This window comes from Eleginops maclovinus, chromosome 10 (assembly GCF_036324505.1).
Source record: "Eleginops maclovinus isolate JMC-PN-2008 ecotype Puerto Natales chromosome 10, JC_Emac_rtc_rv5, whole genome shotgun sequence".
Taxonomy (NCBI): Eukaryota; Metazoa; Chordata; class Actinopteri; order Perciformes; family Eleginopidae; genus Eleginops; species Eleginops maclovinus.
The window spans coordinates 1,511,671-1,532,228 of record NC_086358.1 but is presented as its reverse complement, the minus strand read 5'-3'; the positions used below and the strand labels follow the sequence as shown (position 1 = coordinate 1,532,228).

Genomic DNA, 20,558 nt, shown 5'->3' with positions numbered 1-20,558 from the left:
CCTTTCTTTTAACAGGAGTGTGGCAACTGAAGGATTCCACACCGTTCCTGCTGTTCATTTCCATTATTCATATGAAAGGATGTTGTGATTAATGTCCTGGTTACCATTCACAGCAAGCTGGTTTTATTTTCAGTGTGTGTCATCTTAGCTAAATGTGCTCCTTGAGGCACCTACTGAAGGGGAGGAGGTTTAAAGCGCTTTACCAGGAGTAACATTTCTCTCTGTGGACAGACGCTGTCCCCACGCTGCAGTCAGGAAACTTCACAGAGTCAGAAGAAGAGTTCACAGTGAAAATTCAGCTTTAAAGAGTCCTCTCCTGCTGATGTTCAGGTGTATATCAGTATGTAGTGTCTCTACTTTAAAGAGTCCTCTCCTGCTGATGTTCAGGTGTATATCAGTATGTAGTGTCTCTACTTTAAAGAGTCCTCTCCTGCTGATGTTCAGGTGTATATCAGTATGTAGTGTCTCTACTTTAAAGAGTCCTCTCCTGCTGATGTTCAGGTGTATATCAGTATGTAGCTGTCTCTACTTTAAAGAGTCCTCTCCTGCTGATGTTCAGGTGTATATCAGTATGTAGTGTCTCTACTTTAAAGAGTCCTCTCCTGCTGATGTTCAGGTGTATATCAGTATGTAGAGTCTCTACTTTAAAGAGTCCTCTCCTGCTGATGTTCAGGTGTATATCAGTATGTAGTGTCTCTACTTTAAAGAGTCCTCTCCTGCTGATGTTCAGGTGTATATCAGTATGTAGAGTCTCTACTTTAAAGAGTCCTCTCCTGCTGATGTTCAGGTGTATATCAGTATGTAGTGTCTCTACTTTAAAGAGTCCTCTCCTGCTGATGTTCAGGTGTATATCAGTATGTAGTGTCTCTACTTTAAAGAGTCCTCTCCTGCTGATGTTCAGGTGTATATCAGTATGTAGTGTCTCTACTTTAAAGAGTCCTCTCCTGCTGATGTTCAGGTGTACATGCACTAAACCTGTAAAAACGGTTCTGTATTCATACTGAAAATCAAGATTCAAGTCGATCTCTACTTTAAAGCCTTCTCTTGCTGGTGAGGTTTCTAGCCTCCTGAGCTCCCTTAAGGACCCTCGTTTACCATTTACAGGTGTAGCCCATCAAACCCCCCCCATTTAGGGCTTCTTTATTCTACTAATTAAAGAACCTTCCGTGAGTGAATACTTTGATGATTTTAAAGGCCTTGCAATCGTCTGCGCTGTATTTAAGACGGCAGGCTAATTCCCAGGCAGCAGGCGGCTGAATTTAAAGTGTGTGTGTGTGTGGTGTGTGTGTGTGTGTGGTGTGTGTGCTTGGGATGCATGCTGCCTGTTTATTGATCCCTGCATCCACTCCTAATTGACTCTACATTAGGAAATCATGGACACACACTTCAATCACTCTCAGAGATAAGCCAAGGCCTGTTGCTGCTCCACTGCCCAGATTATCAATCCTGTGGAAGGAGTCATTATTTTGGGATGGGAGTGGAGCTGAGCGTTAAAGGAGCTCCACTAACAATCCCTCCACCCTATCCCTCATCCTGGGCCACTGAATGTCAGAATTGTGAGTCCAAGCTCCTTTTTCGGCGCTCTAACTCCCTAACAAGGCTGACATTATAAATGGGGACATTTTAATTGTCCTCTCTGCAAGTGTCTCTCGATGTGCACTTCAGGAACTCGTAAATGTCAGCTTCAATCAGGAGTGTTTATGAACTGCCTGGAGTTTTCTGCTCTAACGTTGGCGCGTCATTTTTCCATGTCTCTCCCACTGTTTCATTTTGCCTCCCATTTCATCTCGCCTCATTTCCACTGTCTCCGCTTTACTCCGACATTACGCCCCATGACAAGGACGTAAAACAGAAACCCAGTAGCATGTGTTTTGATCATTGGATCCAAACAGTGGGTTGGGAAAAGTCATGTTGAGATTTTCCAGTCCCCCCCCACACACTGCCCATTTCAATCACACACTCCTTGTACTGTTTGTGTTTCTCTAGAAGAATCAAAGCGCACATTCCTCCTCAAAAAGACGTCTATTCTCAGAATTCCTCTCTCCGAGCACACCTGCATCCAGTGGAAAAACCCGCTGAGGAATTTGACTCTTGATCCGATTACAGAACGTCTGAATTTATAGACGTGCCCATTACTCTTTTAGGAACGCTAATAAATATCCTTTTATCTCTTCAGCTCGATTTACCGTCCAGAGCGAAGACTTCAAGGATGGATGCTATCGACCTATAAAACCAAGCTGCTAAGAAGGCTGATTAAGGAGATAAAACTATGTGAATTATTTCTTAACGAGGACTTTAATGAGTGTATTTAATACATAATTAGACGGTAAACATCTGTTTGGTGCTGAAAACAGCTGTATGTTGGGTTGGTGAAGGCAGTGAGACCAAAACAAGAGGCTAAGCGGCGCTGCAGTCATGATAATTACACAATATGTGGGATATTCAACTCTTTGTTAGAGGCCAAGAAAACCATGTTTTTCAATAAGCTCCTTCTATGCACCATAGGGTCATCTTTGAACACATTTGCACCAAATTTGAAGCAATTTCCTCGAGGCGTTTGGGAGATTTCGCATTTATAAGAATTGGACAAATGGACTAAAAATGACTATGGCCGTGTATTGAAAATGCAAATACGTCCCGCCCACGTGACACGTCCCAACCTATCGTCCCCCATATACAGTCCAAGCTGAATCCCCTCCGCAGCACCTCTGTGTCTCTGTGCAGGATGTCTGCAGGAGGGACTGAGAGTCGTTATATATAATATAATGTCTCTGTTCTAGAGGTGAACTCTGACAAGGGTTTCAGAAACAATGCTGGATGTGGTTTGGAACATAATGTGGGGTTTAATCACGGCAGCGTTTAGATAAGTTTCTCCGTTAGAAACTTCTCTCTTCAGACAGAGAGGTCATGACGCTCCAAAGGGGCGTGGCCAGCTTCAGCTTCAAAGAGGCGTGGCCAGCTTCAGCTCCAAAGGGGCGTGGCCAGCTTCAGCTCCAAAGGGGCGTGGCCAGCTTCAGCTCAGCTCAGATTTAAAGCGAGAGTCACAGAATCAGCACTTTCCAAAACGGGCCTGAAACAGAGGGATAGCGGACATGCTAAAATCCATGATCTGTTTGGTATTTTGAGTGGACATTTGTGCCAAATTTGAAGACATTTCCTCGAGGTGTTCATGAGATGTTGCATTGATTGGAATTAGACGCATGGACGCACAACTCAACCAAAATGACTGAGCGAGGCTGATAACGGCGTGGAAGAGTTTTACAAAAGTACTTTGGTTGTTGCTTGTAATAAGTAACTGGACCAAACATCTGATAGCAGTGAGAGCTTTCATAATAAACAGAAATGGTGAGTGCAGCTTTCAGTTGTAAACTTTGCCACCTTTATAACTTTTCTCTGCAGACTTTCTCCATTTAAATCACAGCCCTGGCTGAGGAGAGTCACACATGTCTAATGATCTCAGGCTCAGAATATCTCACAGCAGGAGGTTAATTGATATGCAAATGAGATCTGAAGACACCTGCAGCTCGACGCAGGGTTCCTGAACAAACCCTCTGATTCCTGATCAGTTTGCAGTACATATTAGCACCATGAATCAGTCCAGATTCCACTCAACATGGAAATGAAGCCATACATATTTAACGAGCCGTCCTGATTCTGCAGGAAAGTTGAACGTATTCCAGATCTGTCACCAGAGGTCGGGAAGTTTCTCAAAGCTGTGACAACTATTGCAAAGGAGGACAATATATATAAACCACCATGTGCAGTCACTATGTCATCTGACCCAGATAGTAGCTGTGATTCTGAGGCCTGTAAATACATATTTAGCATTAAGTTTGGTTCCTAATTCTATCTTTAGAGCAGCGTTTTACACGTCATAATTAATTACCTGCACCTGACTGTTTTATTTGATTTATTTATTATTATTATTATTATTATTATTATTATTATTTTAATTCATTTATTTTTTATATTTTAATTCATTTATTTTATTTTATTTATTTTATTTTATTTTATTTTATTTATTTATCCCAAATTGAGATTTTTTTTTCTGTCTCTTTGGCTGCATGTAAACAGGCGTTACACAAGTAAAAAAATAATAATAAAAAATGTAATAAATACAATAAAAGATAACCATAAAAGGTATAAACACATAACAGTAGAAAACATATTTAGAAATAGAGTATCTAAAGAATGCACAATAAAAAAAAATACAGAATAAATTTGAATTATTTGAAAACATTTAATGAATAAAATAGAAATACATTAAAACAATTACATATTTGAATATACAATCGACCCACCTATAACAGAAACATGTACACAAAGGATCCTTCATACCCTTCCAAAATGTGCAAAGCAGCTGCACATTGAAACTTAAATCCCATCCTATATTATAGCAGAAACCAGGGGCAGTATTTAGGATTCAGCGACAAGTTGTGTTATGATTTGGTGCAGTTTTAAGCTACTTGTGCTAAATGCTAATTGTCGTACAGCTTTAGAGGCATAAATAATCGTTTGTAAACCACACATGCATTTCCTTTATTATATACTTTATTTCTGTCTCCTTCAACGAGGAAATAATCAAGTGAAGTTGAACTACTAATAAGGGAAAGAACATAACAAAAGGTGCCCATGTCATGCTAACCTTTAGCGAGCTGTAATCAGAAACTATTGTCAGTTCTCTGCAAATCTCCTCAAAAGTCCGGATAAAAGCACCTCTGATAGTTCAGACTCCCTGCGAACAACAGGGCTGTAATTACATGTTCTGTGCATGTTCCTTTTTGTTCCCTTTTGAAGAGGAAGCGAGCGCAGAGCAATGATTCACTTTCATTAACCAAAACACAGAAAGGGGACAAAGGGAGGGATGTAAAGTGCATCTGAACGTTTCTCCAACAGAGTGTTTGAGTGATGGGAGGAAGCTCAGAAAGTGTTCATTTAAACTCCCTCTCCTCTCAGCAGCGGCTCTCTGCTCACACAGCCCGGCCTTTACCCTGCCTGCTCTCCCTGGCTAACAAGGAGGCAATCTCAGACGTGTAAAAAGCCTGCAGAGGAATGAAGAGGAGATATGATAACGGGGTCTCTAAGTAAAAGAGACACTTCTCCGAAAGCAGCCTGAGAGTGTAATTGTGTCCACTTTTCCTCCCATCTCTCCCCCGTGAGAGCACTCCTTCGCCTCCAATTTATTATTTTACACAGTCCATGTTAATGCACCTCTGTCATCTGAAACAGGATGGGTGGTGGGATCAGCAGCTGTCACTCACTCACATGCTCTTGTCTGGCTTGAAATTCTGCCGCCGTTTGATGAAAAACTTGTGTGCTGCGGCTCCGAAGTATAAGGAGCTCAGAAGGTGGAAATTTAAGGAGATAAAGAATGGATTTAAAGGAGGGGAAACTTAAATTAGGATGGCTCCGTCTGCAGAGCCTGGGAAATAGAGGGTCCACAGTTCAAGTGCAAGAAGCGAATATTGAGGTAGTGTTCGTAGTTTTTAGTAGAAGTACTTTTCTTTGCAGCTCAACAACTCCACATGTTCCTCTCCACGCCTCTACCTTCTTTCCCTTCCCCCTCTCTTTCCACCTGATATTCTGCACCAACACCTGGACTCCTGAGGACGCAGTAACCGGCCGCCCTTCAGAGGACCTGATCATCCATCACGCAGGATTTCTGAACACACAGTCTCCATCCATCACAGCGAGCTCCAGCTCTCTGCTCAGGAACACTGAGTTCGGAGCGTCAGGGAGTAATTGTTACACGGCGCCCTTCATTAATCTCTGACCGCGTGAAATATTAACGTATGACTTCATATAAAATGTACTTTCTCTCAGGCTGTTACACCTGAAGGAGGGGAGTCTTCTGAAGGACATTGAATGCTAATTTCACACTTGCAGGAGGACACATTTTACCCTAGTCCTGTAATTAGTGAACGCAATATAAAGCAAGTTGTGTAGTTACTCATCCGCACAGACCTGGAGTAGTCCCTGTAATCACTCTGCTGCTGCTGCTGGTGATGATGTGTCCGCACTGATTGAGTTATCGATGAGACAGGAAGCTGTTGATGAACGTGACGACAGACAGAGGAGCAGAGAGATTACTGACAGGCTGCTGGAGGGAGATAAAGACAGAGGGCTGCTGGGTAATGAGGTTAATGAGAGACGTCCAATCAGTGAAGAGAGTCAGGAGACTTTGTAAAAACAGAAAGACAGGCTGATTATTGGCTTCTTTAAGCATGCATGCAGACACCCAGCGGAGGAAGTGGTAGTCAGATATTTTACTTAAGTTAAAGTATCAATACTACAGAAAAAAAACCTTAAAATTAAAAGTATGGCATTTTTAAAAAAGGTGCATTTGATGACATTTATCCCCCTTCAATTTTAATTGGAAGTTTTTTGGGTTTATTATTATTTGAATTTGTTTTATTATTATTATTATTATTATTATTATTATTATTATTATTATATTTATTATTATTATATTTATTATTATTATTATTATTATATTATTATTATTATTATTATTATTATTATTATATTATATTATATTTATTATTATTATATTTATTATTATTATTATTATTATTATATTTATTATTATTATATTTATTATTATTATTATTATTATTATATTTATTATTATTATATTTATTATTATTATTATTATAATATTTATTATTATTATATTTATTATTATTATTATTATTATTATTATTATATTTTTTGTATTATTATTATATTTTTTTCAGTTTTTACAAAAAAATGTCTCAATATATCCTTCAAGTAAAATATATTTAAACTACTAAAAGTTAGAATAAATACTTATTGTCAGAACTCTGAAGAAAACTTCAGAATCATATATTGTTGATAAAGAAATCCAAATAATGTAAAAATGAAAATACTTTTAAAAAAGCGCAGAAATTCAGAAAAAAACAAAATGAATGGATTTGATATCTAATGATGTGTCTTATATAAAGGTAACAAATATGCAACAAAAACCACCTTTTCCTTTTATACACACTGTGGATTTCCTCCCTGCGTCTCTCTTTGAACTCCTAAACACTGACCTCCTGCTGGTTATGATGCATGTGATCACACAGACACTAATCAGCAGTAGATCAGTCCGGTCTGTCTCTGCATCAAAGCCCTGCAGCTCATTTACCCTCCGCTTCCTCACAGTGAGCCGGCACAGTTACACTTATTAGACTCTAAAAGCCAGGATAGTTACACGGAGCCTCCGGTGCACGCTGCTCTGTTTCATCCACTGATCACATACACTTCAGAGATGTAAAACACACTGTCTGATTTGAAACGCGAGGCCCGGATGCAGACGGATGTGTCGTTATTATCTGGGTTTTTCTGCACAAATTGATGGAAAAAGAGGAGACTTTTGACATTTGAGAGGCTGCAGAGTCTTTCAACATTAATTGGATGTGAATTTTTTCTAAGAGCGTCTCAACGCTGAGAGAAAAACAGCACACAACTTATTATATTCAACATGTTGACATAAGTCAGTAACATGCTGTGCTTCGACTCGTGCAGAAGAAGTGTGAAAGTGTGGTTTAATCTCATGTAAAGTATTTAAATGCTGGGTGCTTCATCACTAGTTGCTTCCTCCACTTATTGTTGAAAAGAAATACATTTAGGAATACACACGGCCATGTTGCAGGACACACACTGAGAGGTCAGGGCATGAAGACGTCTGTTTCAGGGAATGTTTTCATTTATTTTGCTTGAATAAAAAGCCACATGAGCCAGAAATAGCCAGTCAAGTTTAGAGGGAATTTTGTAGATTATTTGTGGAATTCTAAACTTGTTTCACTCTCTACTTAAGCATTCAACCAACCCTCACTGCAGCAGGTCTACAGGATGAACCGTCATGTCCTCAATGACGAGACCTGCCAGAAAACAACTAAATAACATTATTTTTTCTTCGTTTCTGAGAGATAATAGATCTATTTTCTCATACATGTGCATAGATTTACTCCAGTGAGAGGAATTCCTCGCAGCAATATATTGGAATAACTCATCCCTGCTGTTCACCTAAAATAAATCCATTTTTCTGCAGAAATCCACATTTTTCATGTCTTCCATGCAGCTTGTATAACCCCCCCCCCCCCATCTCAGGAAACTGTGTCAATATCACATTCAATAATTCAAAATGTTTATGGGCTGCAGGGAAATGCAAACAGACTCTCAGCAGCTGCTAACACCTCCAGTAATCCTGGATTACCCTCCGTCAGCGAGGCTCTCACCTGATCAACCCTTTGAGTCGGCCCTGAGAAAAGAAAGAAGGGAAATCTTGTTTAATATCTTTAAAGGTTAACGTGTCACTTAATCCGATTTATTCAGGTAAATACACCATAGTATTTGTATCACATTATGAATTATGAATTGGTCCTAACAGAAGATATTCCAATAAATCTGCAGGAAAGGCAGGTTCACTTTCTAAATCTTTAACGGGAGAAAATAAATCTTACTTTCTGTAAGTTGTTGAACTATGACCTCAAAAAAATGCATATTTTCCCCTGGTGTAATAAAGCGAATATGTCTTCTAGTTTTTTCTGTACTCCAAAGATTATCAAGCAGTTAATGCAGATATAGAAGCACAAATGTTCCAAAACACACAAAGAAACATCTGCAGCAGCTCTTCAACACCTGCAGCATCTAGAGAACATTCAGCAGAGGAGACATGAGCAGTTTACTGAAAGCTGCAGAAACCAAACGCTGCAAGAAGCTCCAACACAACGGAGACCAGGGGACACTAAAGAGAGACGCACACAATGGAGACCAGGGGACACTAAAGAGAGACGCACACAGCTGGAGACCAGGGGACACTAAAGAGAGACGCACACAGCTGGAGACCAGGGGACACTAAAGAGAGACACACACAACGGAGACCAGGGGACACTAAAGAGAGACACACACAGCTGGAGACCAGGGGACACTAAAGAGAGACGCACACAACGGAGACCAGGGGACACTAAAGAGAGACGCACACAGCTGGAGACCAGGGGACACTAAAGAGAGACGCACACAACGGAGACCAGGGGACACTAAAGAGAGACGCACACAGCTGGAGACCAGGGGACACTAAAGAGAGACGCACACAGCTGGAGACCAGGGGACACTAAAGAGAGACACACACAGCTGGAGACCAGGGGACACTAAAGAGAGACACACACAGCTGGAGACCAGGGGACACTAAAGAGAGACGCACACAGCTGGAGACCAGGGGACACTAAAGAGAGAAGCACACAGCTGGAGACCAGGGGACACTAAAGAGAGACGCACACAGCTGGAGACCAGGGGACACTAAAGAGAGACGCACACAGCTGGAGACCAGGGGACACTAAAGAGAGACGCACACAGCTGGAGACCAGGGGACACTAAAGAGAGAAGCACACAGCTGGAGACCAGGGGACACTAAAGAGAGACGCACACAGCTGGAGACCAGGGGACACTAAAGAGAGACGCACACAGCTGGAGACACTAAAGAGAGACGCACACAGCTGGAGACCAGGGGACACTAAAGAGAGAAGCACACAGCTGGAGACCAGGGGACACTAAAGAGAGACGCACACAGCTGGAGACACTAAAGAGAGACGCACACAGCTGGAGACCAGGGGACACTAAAGAGAGAAGCACACAGCTGGAGACCAGGGGACACTAAAGAGAGACGCACACAGCTGGGACCGTAGCGCTGGGGGACCTTCAGGATCATAAAGCTGGTCTCTGTCTCTGTTGTCGTTGTTCTCCTGAAATGTTTTCTGGTCTTATTCCAACAACGTGATCACATGACTCCTTCTGATGTCACTGCTGGAAGCTAGCTCGCTAGCGTAGCTAACCTTCAGATAGACTGACAAACTCTTCCAGTTCTGAGACAGACTCCCTCTGCCCACAGAGATATCCAGCTATAGATGACTGGCAGGTAAAAGTAGTGGTATTAAACCGAGAACACAAAGTCAATCTGAGCAGGACAAAGGATGCTCGTTGTCCTGCAGATCTTCCTGTAATTGCTCCGGTGGTTCTTTGTGGAACGCTCTGACAAACTGAGCGGTGATTCATGCAAAGCCACAAGGTCTGATCAGTTAATATGTGGCACAGAGGAGAAGAGTCGTAATAAGAAGGAGAAAGAGCTGATGAAATGAGGTTTGTGGAGAGGAAATGAGAGCAGCACCTGCAGGGACGCAGGAAGGACGGAGGGGGGGTGAGCAGCAAAACTGAGGACAAGCAGAGATAGATCTGATCGTGAAGACGGAGGCACTACAGACATTTCCCACCGAGGCTTTCATTCATCAAACCCCACGATTCAATTAGGATCCAAGTTAAAACTATTCACTACAAACAGACGACTAAGGGATGTAATCAGATGACAAACTCCACTAATCAAAAATCTATGGAAGGATAACAACTTTCTAGAAAAATACAGCACGAGGTGCTAAGGTCACTTCCTGTCTAAATTAAGCCCCGCCCACTTTCCGGTGTAACTCCTGCATCAGAGCGAAGCAGAAAATATTAGTGTCTTCAGGTCTTAAAGCTGCTGAGTCAGATATTGCACCTCCAACAACAAATAGATCCAGAGCTCCGGTTCCTTTACTTCCTCTCCAGAAAAAAGGAGAGTAAAGAAAGGATCAGAAATCTCAGTCTCAGTGTCAGCCTGCTGCCTGCCACTCGTCCCCCGGCAGACCCACCGGACATCCATCCCCTATTTATTCTCCGTAAGCTGTCTCTGCCGTCTGACCAGACATCTGACCCCACCTCCATATCTCTGGACTCAGTAAACCCTTTCTGACCAACAGAGATATCGTTTCCTGGCATCACTTTAACATTTTAAGGGGAGAATCTGCATTTTGGTTTGAGGGCGCACGCTGTTACCCGCTTTAGACAGAACCCTGGTAATCACTTTTTATTTAGCTTTTTAATCCAATTATTCAACTCCTTAGTTTTGGGCTTTTCGTATTTTATTGAACATTTTTACATAAACTTCTTATGTTTATTTAAATATTTCTATTTGATTTATTGCACATTTTACCTTAACTTCCTATTTCAATATTTTATTCTATTTTGTTTAATTTGAGGTTTTTATTTATTCATCAATTAATTAATGGCTTTTATTTTTTCTGGTTTTAATGTTTTCCAAAACGCGCCTGAAACACCTGAAACAAAAGAGCCTATTGTTGCTGGAAGGTTATTTTACTCATCAGATGTAAATGAGTCAAGATGGTAGTGTGTGTAAGGGTTACCTGTGTGTGCGTGTGTGTGTGTACTGACTGGTTCTTCTGTGCAATGTCAATAAAGTTGAATGTAATCTAACGTAAAGTAAAAAGCCTCTGAGAGAAAGCTGTCAGAGATGATGAGTCCATCTTTACTGAGCAGCACTCCTCCCTTTCCTTTCATACTGCCTCTTCAGCTTCACCTGCACTAACGCCTGCACTCGCACCTGTAATCACACCTGTAATCACACCTGCACTCGCACCTGTAATCACACCTGTAATCACACCTGTAATCACACCTGCACTCGCACCTGCACTCGCACCTGTAATCACACCTGTAATCACACCTGTAATCACACCTGTAATCACACCTGCACTCGCACCTGCACTCGCACCTGTAATCACACCTGCACTCGCACCTGCACTCGCACCTGTAATCACACCTGTAATCACATGTGAGGAGGAGACGTTATTTCCTCTGGAGATTGGAGGAACGCTTTGTTGGCTGAATGGCGGCTGCTTGTTGGATTCTGACTGACGGCTGGATTATAAAACACTTGCACGCTTAAAGAGACCACACACACACACACACACACACACACACACACGCACACACACACAGGCTGTGATCAGCAGGTGTACTGATGAGGAGAAAATGCACCCCTGACATACGTGGCGTTAAACACTCGGAGGCTTTCTACCTTGTTTGGATCCTGAGTGGACGGATCATATTCTTCTTTTATCAAATCAAAAGTTTCAAAGTGAACTGAAGTTTAAAAAGTCTCTAGTTTTTTTGTTCCTTTGTTCAATTAGGAGTGTCTCTGCATCACTTGTTAGGCTCATTTATCAAATACAAGAGACTAGAAGTGAGAAATACTGAAGCTGTCCTCCGTAAAACGAGCCTGAGTTTGAAGAAGCGTGTTAAGATAAGAGAGCGTGAGGAACATCGTGTCTGTAGGTGTTGAACTATAACGTATTTACGTGACTTTCCTTTAAATACAAAGCTGGTAGTGTGCAGACTGTGAAGAGGATTACCCGTTCCATGACCTCTGTAATGCTGCAGAGATGCATATAGATGAGTCTGCATGAACGGGAGGAGGCCATATGTACGGTCTCTCTTATAGTGAGTATAGGATGCTGTAGGAACGGAGGTCAGGGAGAGGACACACTTCATACCTTCAAAACATCTGACAGAGAGGGAGAAGATATGTCAGAGAAAGAAAAGGAGAGAGGAATACATTTTTAATGAATGGGAAGACACACACTGAGAAGACGCGTCAATGCAGGTGCAAGCATCTCCTGATGAGAGACAGCGGGGACAAACCTGGCAGCTCCTGCATGAGAGGAGAGGAAACACAGCCCCGTCCAGAGAGAGAGTTTCTGCCTCTACTGCACGACCACAGCTTGAATTAATGGATGTAAAGAGGCTCTATGAGGCGTTTTCACCCTCTCCTGAAGTGTGTTATAGAGGTTTTAGTGCAAGTAAATGGTCTGCAAAGGCTAGAATCCATGCGTTTCCTCCAGAGTTTCAAACATGAGTGCCAGATATTTATGGATGTCCTCTCTCTCAGATATGTAGGTGTACCCAAGACAAGTTAGTAGTGGAGAAAGTGGAGGGATACTGTATATTTGAAAATGCAAAAGAGCTCATTTAGTCATTCATTAATCAAACCCCTGAACGATTCATTTAAAACACTCTCGAAATGATAGCTACTACATTATAATCCTGTCAATTTAATAATGACACATTGAACAGGAGCCATATTTAAGTCACTTGAACATCTTAAATTCACAAAAATGTAAATCAGATCAGCTTCACGGGAGCACTTTATCCAAGCATCCATTAGAATACAGACAGAGGAGTCAAAATACCATCCAAAGAAATGTGTGATCTGGCAGCACGTCAACCTCTTGATATGTACGTCAGGGTGCACACACACTTACACACACACGGTAATTATGCTCAAATTTAGTCAATTAATCCATCCTCTTGAAGTGATCCGCTATTACTTGGAGAGGTCAGAGAGGTCTTGTTTTGTTGTAATATTCATATAACTGCATGTTCGTTCATCCCCAGCTGGGATTATGCTATTTATTCTTTGATGTGTTAAGAGCGTCCGGCCTTTTATCGACCTCTCACAGCTTCAGCGTCACGGATGGACGATGAAACGAGCTGCTTTCTCTTGTGAGGAGGAAATGAATCGGCAGAGACCAGAGAGACCCGGGTTCAAGAGCCCAATTTCCCCCCACTGAGAGGCCAAGCTGAAGGCAAGTGAAGTCTGCTTTCTACTGCAGAAAACTGGAAATAAATGAGCAGAGATGACTAAGAAGGAGATATAAACCCAATTATTTCAAAGTAATACTTACAGAGATGGTTTTGGCTAGGAGAGAACAGTATTTAAAGAACCAAAAAGCACAAGTAAATCCTCTCATACAGCAAAAACATACAGAACTGCAGGTAATGCAAATCACACAGGCCTTAATTTAAAGATCCTACGTTGCAAAATTCCTCGTACAGCTGCAAAAGGAAAGGGTGCCAAAAGAAGACATTTTTCAAGCTGAAAGAAGTCCTTTTACAACTCATTTCTGCACATTCTTATGACTACAAAAGTCTGGAAAGGTTAAAAAGTGTATGTTTACAAAAACACAGGCCCAACGTTTGCAGAAAAACAACTTTTAGGGCTTTGAATTCAAGAATCGCACTCCGTTTCCCTTTTTTGGGAATGGAAAATGTCTGCAGCTGCAGCACAACAAAAAAAGATGTGGTCACATTTTTTTTGTAAACTATTTTTATATTTTTATTTTATCTCGGTAAAAAAAGTCTCAAAGCTGCCGGGTGTTAAAGTCTGATGCCACCAGGTGTAGGTGGCAGAGTTAAGTCAAGTGTTAAATGGGATAAATCTGGAGTTATGTTCCTGAAACTGTTCGGGCTGCACCACAAGGTGTGTGTCAGAGTTTAATTTCCACCTACCTACCTATCAGAATGTGAAATAGTAAAAGTAAAGTCTGACTCATGATGTAATGATGTCCACAGGTGCAAATATAAAAACACATGCAGGGGAAGAAACATCTGCAGCAGCTCTTCAACACCTGCAGCATCTAGAGGACATTCAGCAGAGGAAACATGAGCAGTTTACTGAAAGCTGCAGAAACCAAACGCTGCAAGAAGCTCCAACACAACGGAGACCAGGGGACACTAAAGAGAGACGCACACAGCTGGAGACCAGGGGACACTAAAGAGAGACGCACACAGCTGGAGACCAGGGGACACTAAAGAGAGACGCACACAGCTGGAGACCAGGGGACACTAAAGAGAGACGCACACAGCTGGAGACCAGGGGACACTAAAGAGAGACGCACACAGCTGGAGACCAGGGGACACTAAAGAGAGAAGCACACAGCTGGAGACCAGGGGACACTAAAGAGAGACGCACACAGCTGGAGACCAGGGGACACTAAAGAGAGACGCACACAGCTGGAGACCAGGGGACACTAAAGAGAGACGCACACAGCTGGAGACCAGGGGACACTAAAGAGAGACGCACACAGCTGGAGACCAGGGGACACTAAAGAGAGACGCACACAGCTGGAGACCAGGGGACACTAAAGAGAGAAGCACACAGCTGGAGACCAGGGGACACTAAAGAGAGACGCACACAGCTGGAGACCAGGGGACACTAAAGAGAGACGCACACAGCTGGAGACCAGGGGACACTAAAGAGAGACGCACACAGCTGGAGACCAGGGGACACTAAAGAGAGACGCACACAGCTGGAGACCAGAGGACACTAAAGAGAGACGCACACAGCTGGAGACCAGGGGACACTAAAGAGAGACGCACACAGCTGGAGACCAGGGGACACTAAAGAGAGACGCACACAGCTGGAGACCAGGGGACACTAAAGAGAGACACACACAGCTGGAGACCAGGGGACACTAAAGAGAGACGCACACAGCTGGAGACCAGGGGACACTAAAGAGAGACGCACACAGCTGGAGACCAGGGGACACTAAAGAGAGACGCACACAGCTGGAGACCAGGGGACACTAAAGGGAGACACACACAGCTGGAGACCAGGGGACACTAAAGAGAGACGCACACAGCTGGAGACCAGGGGACACTAAAGAGAGACGCACACAGCTGGAGACCAGGGGACACTAAAGAGAGACGCACACAGCTGGAGACCAGGGGACACTAAAGAGAGACGCACACAGCTGGAGACCAGGGGACACTAAAGAGAGACGCACACAGCTGGAGACCAGGGGACACTAAAGAGAGAAGCACACAGCTGGAGACCAGGGGACACTAAAGAGAGACGCACACAGCTGGAGACCAGGGGACACTAAAGAGAGACGCACACAGCTGGAGACCAGGGGACACTAAAGAGAGACGCACACAGCTGGAGACCAGGGGAGACTAAAGAGAGACGCACACAGCTGGAGACCAGGGGACACTAAAGAGAGACGCACACAGCTGAAGACCAGGGGACACTAAAGAGAGACGCACACAGCTGGAGACCAGGGGACACTAAAGAGAGACACACACAGCTGGAGACCAGGGGACACTAAAGAGAGACGCACACAGCTGGAGACCAGGGGACACTAAAGAGAGACGCACACAGCTGGAGACCAGGGGACACTAAAGAGAGACGCACACAGCTGGAGACCAGGGGACACTAAAGAGAGACGCACACAGCTGGAGACCAGGGGACACTAAAGAGAGACGCACACAGCTGGAGACCAGGGGACACTAAAGAGAGACGCACACAGCTGGAGACCAGGGGACACTAAAGAGAGACGCACACAGCTGGAGACCAGGGGACACTAAAGAGAGACGCACACAGCTGGAGACCAGGGGACACTAAAGAGAGACGCACACAGCTGGAGACCAGGGGACACTAAAGAGAGACGCACACAGCTGGAGACCAGGGGACACTAAAGAGAGACGCACACAGCTGGAGACCAGGGGACACTAAAGAGAGACGCACACAGCTGGAGACCAGGGGACACTAAAGAGAGACGCACACAGCTGGAGACCAGGGGACACTAAAGAGAGACGCACACAGCTGGAGACCAGGGGACACTAAAGAGAGACGCACACAGCTGGAGACCAGGGTACACTAAAGACAGACAGCAGATTTGTGGGCAGATTGTTCCTGTGAATATTGCATCAAAGAAGAATTGTCCCTTTTATTTTTAGGCAACTTTTAATGATTCATTTTTTATCACTCATACTTTAGAGGCTCTTTTGTTTTCGTTCCCTGACGCCCTGCCGTTCATCTTCACGCTGGTTTCCTCAGCGTAGTTTTTAATGCACTGTTCAGCAGAGAGGAAAGCCGCCGTTAATACAGAGCTTGTGTTCAACTTCACAGGCCATTTTAAGCAATCCAGTTTAGCTTTATCCACAGAAACAAACACAATCCTGAGATAAAGAGTATTTAAGGTACTGAGAAAGATACACAGGTTAGGAAACACTTCAGAGGATCAACGACAGGAAAAAGACGAACATGCTAACACAACACTGAGGCTCCTCAGGAGAGAAATGACCAAGGAAAGGAGCTTCAGTGCTTCCTTTAAAGTAGAAGTACTCAGAGTGTAGGAATACTCTGTCACAGTCAAAGTAGAAGTACTCAGGTCTTGTACTTGAGTAAAGTAGAAGTACTCAGGTCTTGTACTTGAGTAAAGTAGAAGTACTCAGGTCTTGTACTTGAGTAAAGTAGAAGTACTCAGGTCTTGTACTTGAGTAAAGTAGAAGTACTCAGGTCTTGTACTTGAGTAAAGTAGAAGTACTCAGGTCTTGTACTTGAGTAAAGTAGAAGTACTCAGGTCTTGTACTTGAGTAAAGTAGAAGTACTCAGGTCTTGTACTTGAGTAAAGTAGAAGTACCAGAGTGTAGGAATACTCTGTCTGTCTCTTCTGCTCTGCAATCATTTCGGCCCATACTGTCAACCTAAATGCATCATTTTAAACTGCATCAACATGATCCTATTTCTGACAGCAGGAACTTTAAAAAGGAAATCAAGGTAAACTCTTCCGGCAATTCAAGTCAGACAGACTAAATTCAGATCTGATCAATCTTCCTGCAAAACCTCAAATAGCTCACAGCGAGAACGTCACTCACCTTCACTTCCTACGCCACGTCTTCTTCTTGCATCCATTTGATTTTCATTACTGCCACCTTTCAGAGTTCTTCAAACTCCAGCTTGCATATCATCTCATTCGTATGTTTTTTTGGAGAAAGCTAAGCAAACATTTCCTGCCTGGCTCACTTTCCCCATAGTCCAGAACATCCATTGCTTCCCTGATGGGTATTTCCAAAATCCAGTCGGATATTTCCCAAGCATTTAGGCATAGATATTTCACCTTTTTCCTCCATTTCTTCTCTGTTTTTACTGAATTCAGCTCTATCTCCTTCAAGCACATGTGTTCTAAATCTATGATGGCCACCATGGTCTTTGACCCGAGTCACATGTTTGCACAGACCAATGGAAAAAAACCCGGGACAGGTAGATTCAATTAAAGCTGCAGAAGAAATATCCAGCATGGGTGCTAGACCTCAGACAAAGTGAATTATATTTAAAATAAATCACACTTCATGACACCGCCAAACATAGTGCAACCATAGTGTTCACACTTTTGGGAAAAATTGAAACCCACTTTGAGGTAGAATGACTGCGGAGACTAAAACAAACTGAAGACGCTGTGAAATGAACACAATTAAAACAGGACTTTATTCAAACGCATTTCAACGTCCATTAAACACACTTTATGTTCCATTAAAACGTCCCCACTCTGCTGCATAGTGAACTCCGTCTGCAGCTTTGGATCAAACTCCCCATCACGCACCGTTGTGAGCACTCGTTTCCTGCACTTTGGGAGCAGGTTTGCCAACAATGTGCAGAACTCGCTCCCCTTTATTCTGAGTGGGCACATTTTCAAAACAAAGTTTACAGAACATCCTGAGGCAGCAGAAAGTTTGTGCAAAAAGTGATTAAAGCAAAATGCAAACCTCTGCAATAAGAAGAACACCTCACACGGTGGGAGGCTCTGGGACCAGTATCAAAGTTGCCAACAGGGACAGAAAATGTTTGTCCCTTTACACTTCCTCAATGATGCCCCTCAAAGAACACAAATTCATCCAAAAATGTTTAATAAAAGTGTCAAATCTGACTGACAAATATAGACATATAAAGAACACACTCACAGGCACACGTCATGTTTGTTTGATCATGAAAGAGAGGCTAACCTGGGGCAATTTATCTTTCCTGCCACGGTGCGAGGGACTGAATCTGACTCGATGTGGGAAGATCACATCCCTCTGAGGCAGATCGGGCTGTGTTTCAAGGTTTCAAGGTTTTATTGGTCATATGCACAGCAGATACAACGTATATGTTGGCAATGAAAATCTTATATCCCATGCTCCTCCAACAACTCAACATACATGGTGCAAATAAGATAAATAAAATAGTGCAAAAAGAGAGAAGAATATTTACAATAACAACAATAAAGATTTGAGGAGGTGAAATATATACATATTGGTACAGATTGGTCTTTGATCGATGAACTTGCCATGAGTGGAGGCCCGAGGATCACCTTCATAAACCCAACAGCAGGCAGAGAGCTGAATCTGTGCAGAAAAAAGATCTCCAAACCACCACTGCATCACTGGGGGAGAAAGCAAGGGCCTCGAGATAAAAGGCGGAGCTAAAGGAGGCTAATGTTGGGCTATAAAGGAACTACAGCACGGTCACATGACTTCACGTCTCCACCGCTAAGCTAAAGGAGGCTAATGTTGGGCTATAAAGGAACTACAGCACGGTCACATGACTTCACGTCTCCACCGCTAAGCTAAAGGTGGCTAATGTTGCGCATGAGGACGTTGACTAGTCTCATTTAGGTCTCTTGTTAGCAACCAAAAACACATTCAGAAAACCATTGACTTTCAAACCAGGTGAAAAGTGCTGAAATGCTGTCAAATTCAAGGGTTTTATGACTCATTCCTGCTTCAGAATGAACTGCTTGAGTTTTGGGTTGTTTATAAACTCTGTATGCATTTTTGCAATTTGTCTTCGTTTTCCAGGGTAGAAGCAAATTGCCTCAGCTACAAAATCAAATATTTTATACGACCGGCAGCTTAAATGCTTTCCATGCAGGAGAGGAAACTATCATTTAACCTCCTGCTGATGTAGAGCAAATCATCACCTCGACTCCCGTTAAATAAAGCCTTTGTGTAGCAGCAGGCTGTGAGCTCAATGATCCTCCAGAGAGCTCTCTGACAGCGAGGTCAGTCAGGGTGAGTCTTTAGATCGATAGAGGAGCACCAGAGCAGCTCTGTTTAAACCCTCCCTGAAAGTAAAGACTGCAGAGAGGACACAAAAACAAAAGACTCCACACCCAATACAACAGATTACAGCACATTCACACACTCACAAAGTGTCATTGTACTGGAGTTTCAGTGCTGATGGTAAATCTAGTTGATTGAAGCAATAAATTCCTCAGTGAGTTTTCATAGTGATGTGACAGTGATGCAGTTGGTGGGAATAAAGTAAAAAAAGGACTTCGCTTTGATTTGTATTCTCCAATTTTGGATAAGGGGGTACTTGAGGTAAATGGTAACAGAGTCCTGCAGTGATGACGCATTGTTGTAGGATGACCTTGAAGGCAGCATCTCCCTCATCCAATGGGGTTTTTTCTATAAAGGAACTACGGCACGGTCACATGACTTCACCTCACCACCGCTAAGCTAAAGGCGGCTAATGTTGGGCTATAAAGGAACTACAGCACGGTCACATGACTTCACGTCACCACCGCTAAGCTAAAGGAGGCTAATGTTGGGCTATAAAGGAACTACAGCACGGTCACATGACCTCCCCTCACCACCGGTAAGCTAAAGGCATAGAGAGCCTAAATCTTTTGTAAACCTCAACACATTTTTGAAGGTTGAGTCTGATATTAAGCAGTGTTTAATTAAACCACAGTGTTGTGCAGGGTTTGATACCCTCAGCACATCTTTACTTCATCAATGACAGAAAATATAATTGTTTAAAGGTTCTGTCTGTTGAAGTTGAAAGGGAATCTGGCAGTCGCTTCCTCTGAGCATTCAGGGAAACTGGCAGAAGACAAGACTCGCTGCCTCTTTATGTCGTATAATTTCGTCATTATGATGCATTTGTTGCACGATAAACACTCTGGTTTATGACTTGCTGCAGCTGGCACAGTAAATAATTACTTGTAAAACTCTTCATCATTGTGTGAGTGGATGAAAGTCCTCTCTTAATGTCTGACTTTGGAAAATGTACCTTTAGTGCTAAAAGAAGGACGAATTATTTTATAAAATATGGTCAAATTCAGAGT

General features: G+C 42.9%; 1 long non-coding RNA gene across 1 annotated transcript; it reads right to left on the bottom strand.

Moving 5' to 3' along the window:
* Positions 1-4,387: 4,387 nt before the first annotated feature.
* LOC134871283 (uncharacterized) lies at positions 4,388-17,622 on the bottom strand. Its single transcript, XR_010166658.1, has 3 exons — positions 17,326-17,622; positions 8,244-8,266; positions 4,388-6,047 (listed from the first exon to the last, which is right to left on the bottom strand). It is a non-coding gene; the product is annotated as an uncharacterized LOC134871283 (long non-coding RNA).
* Positions 17,623-20,558: the final 2,936 nt, after the last annotated feature.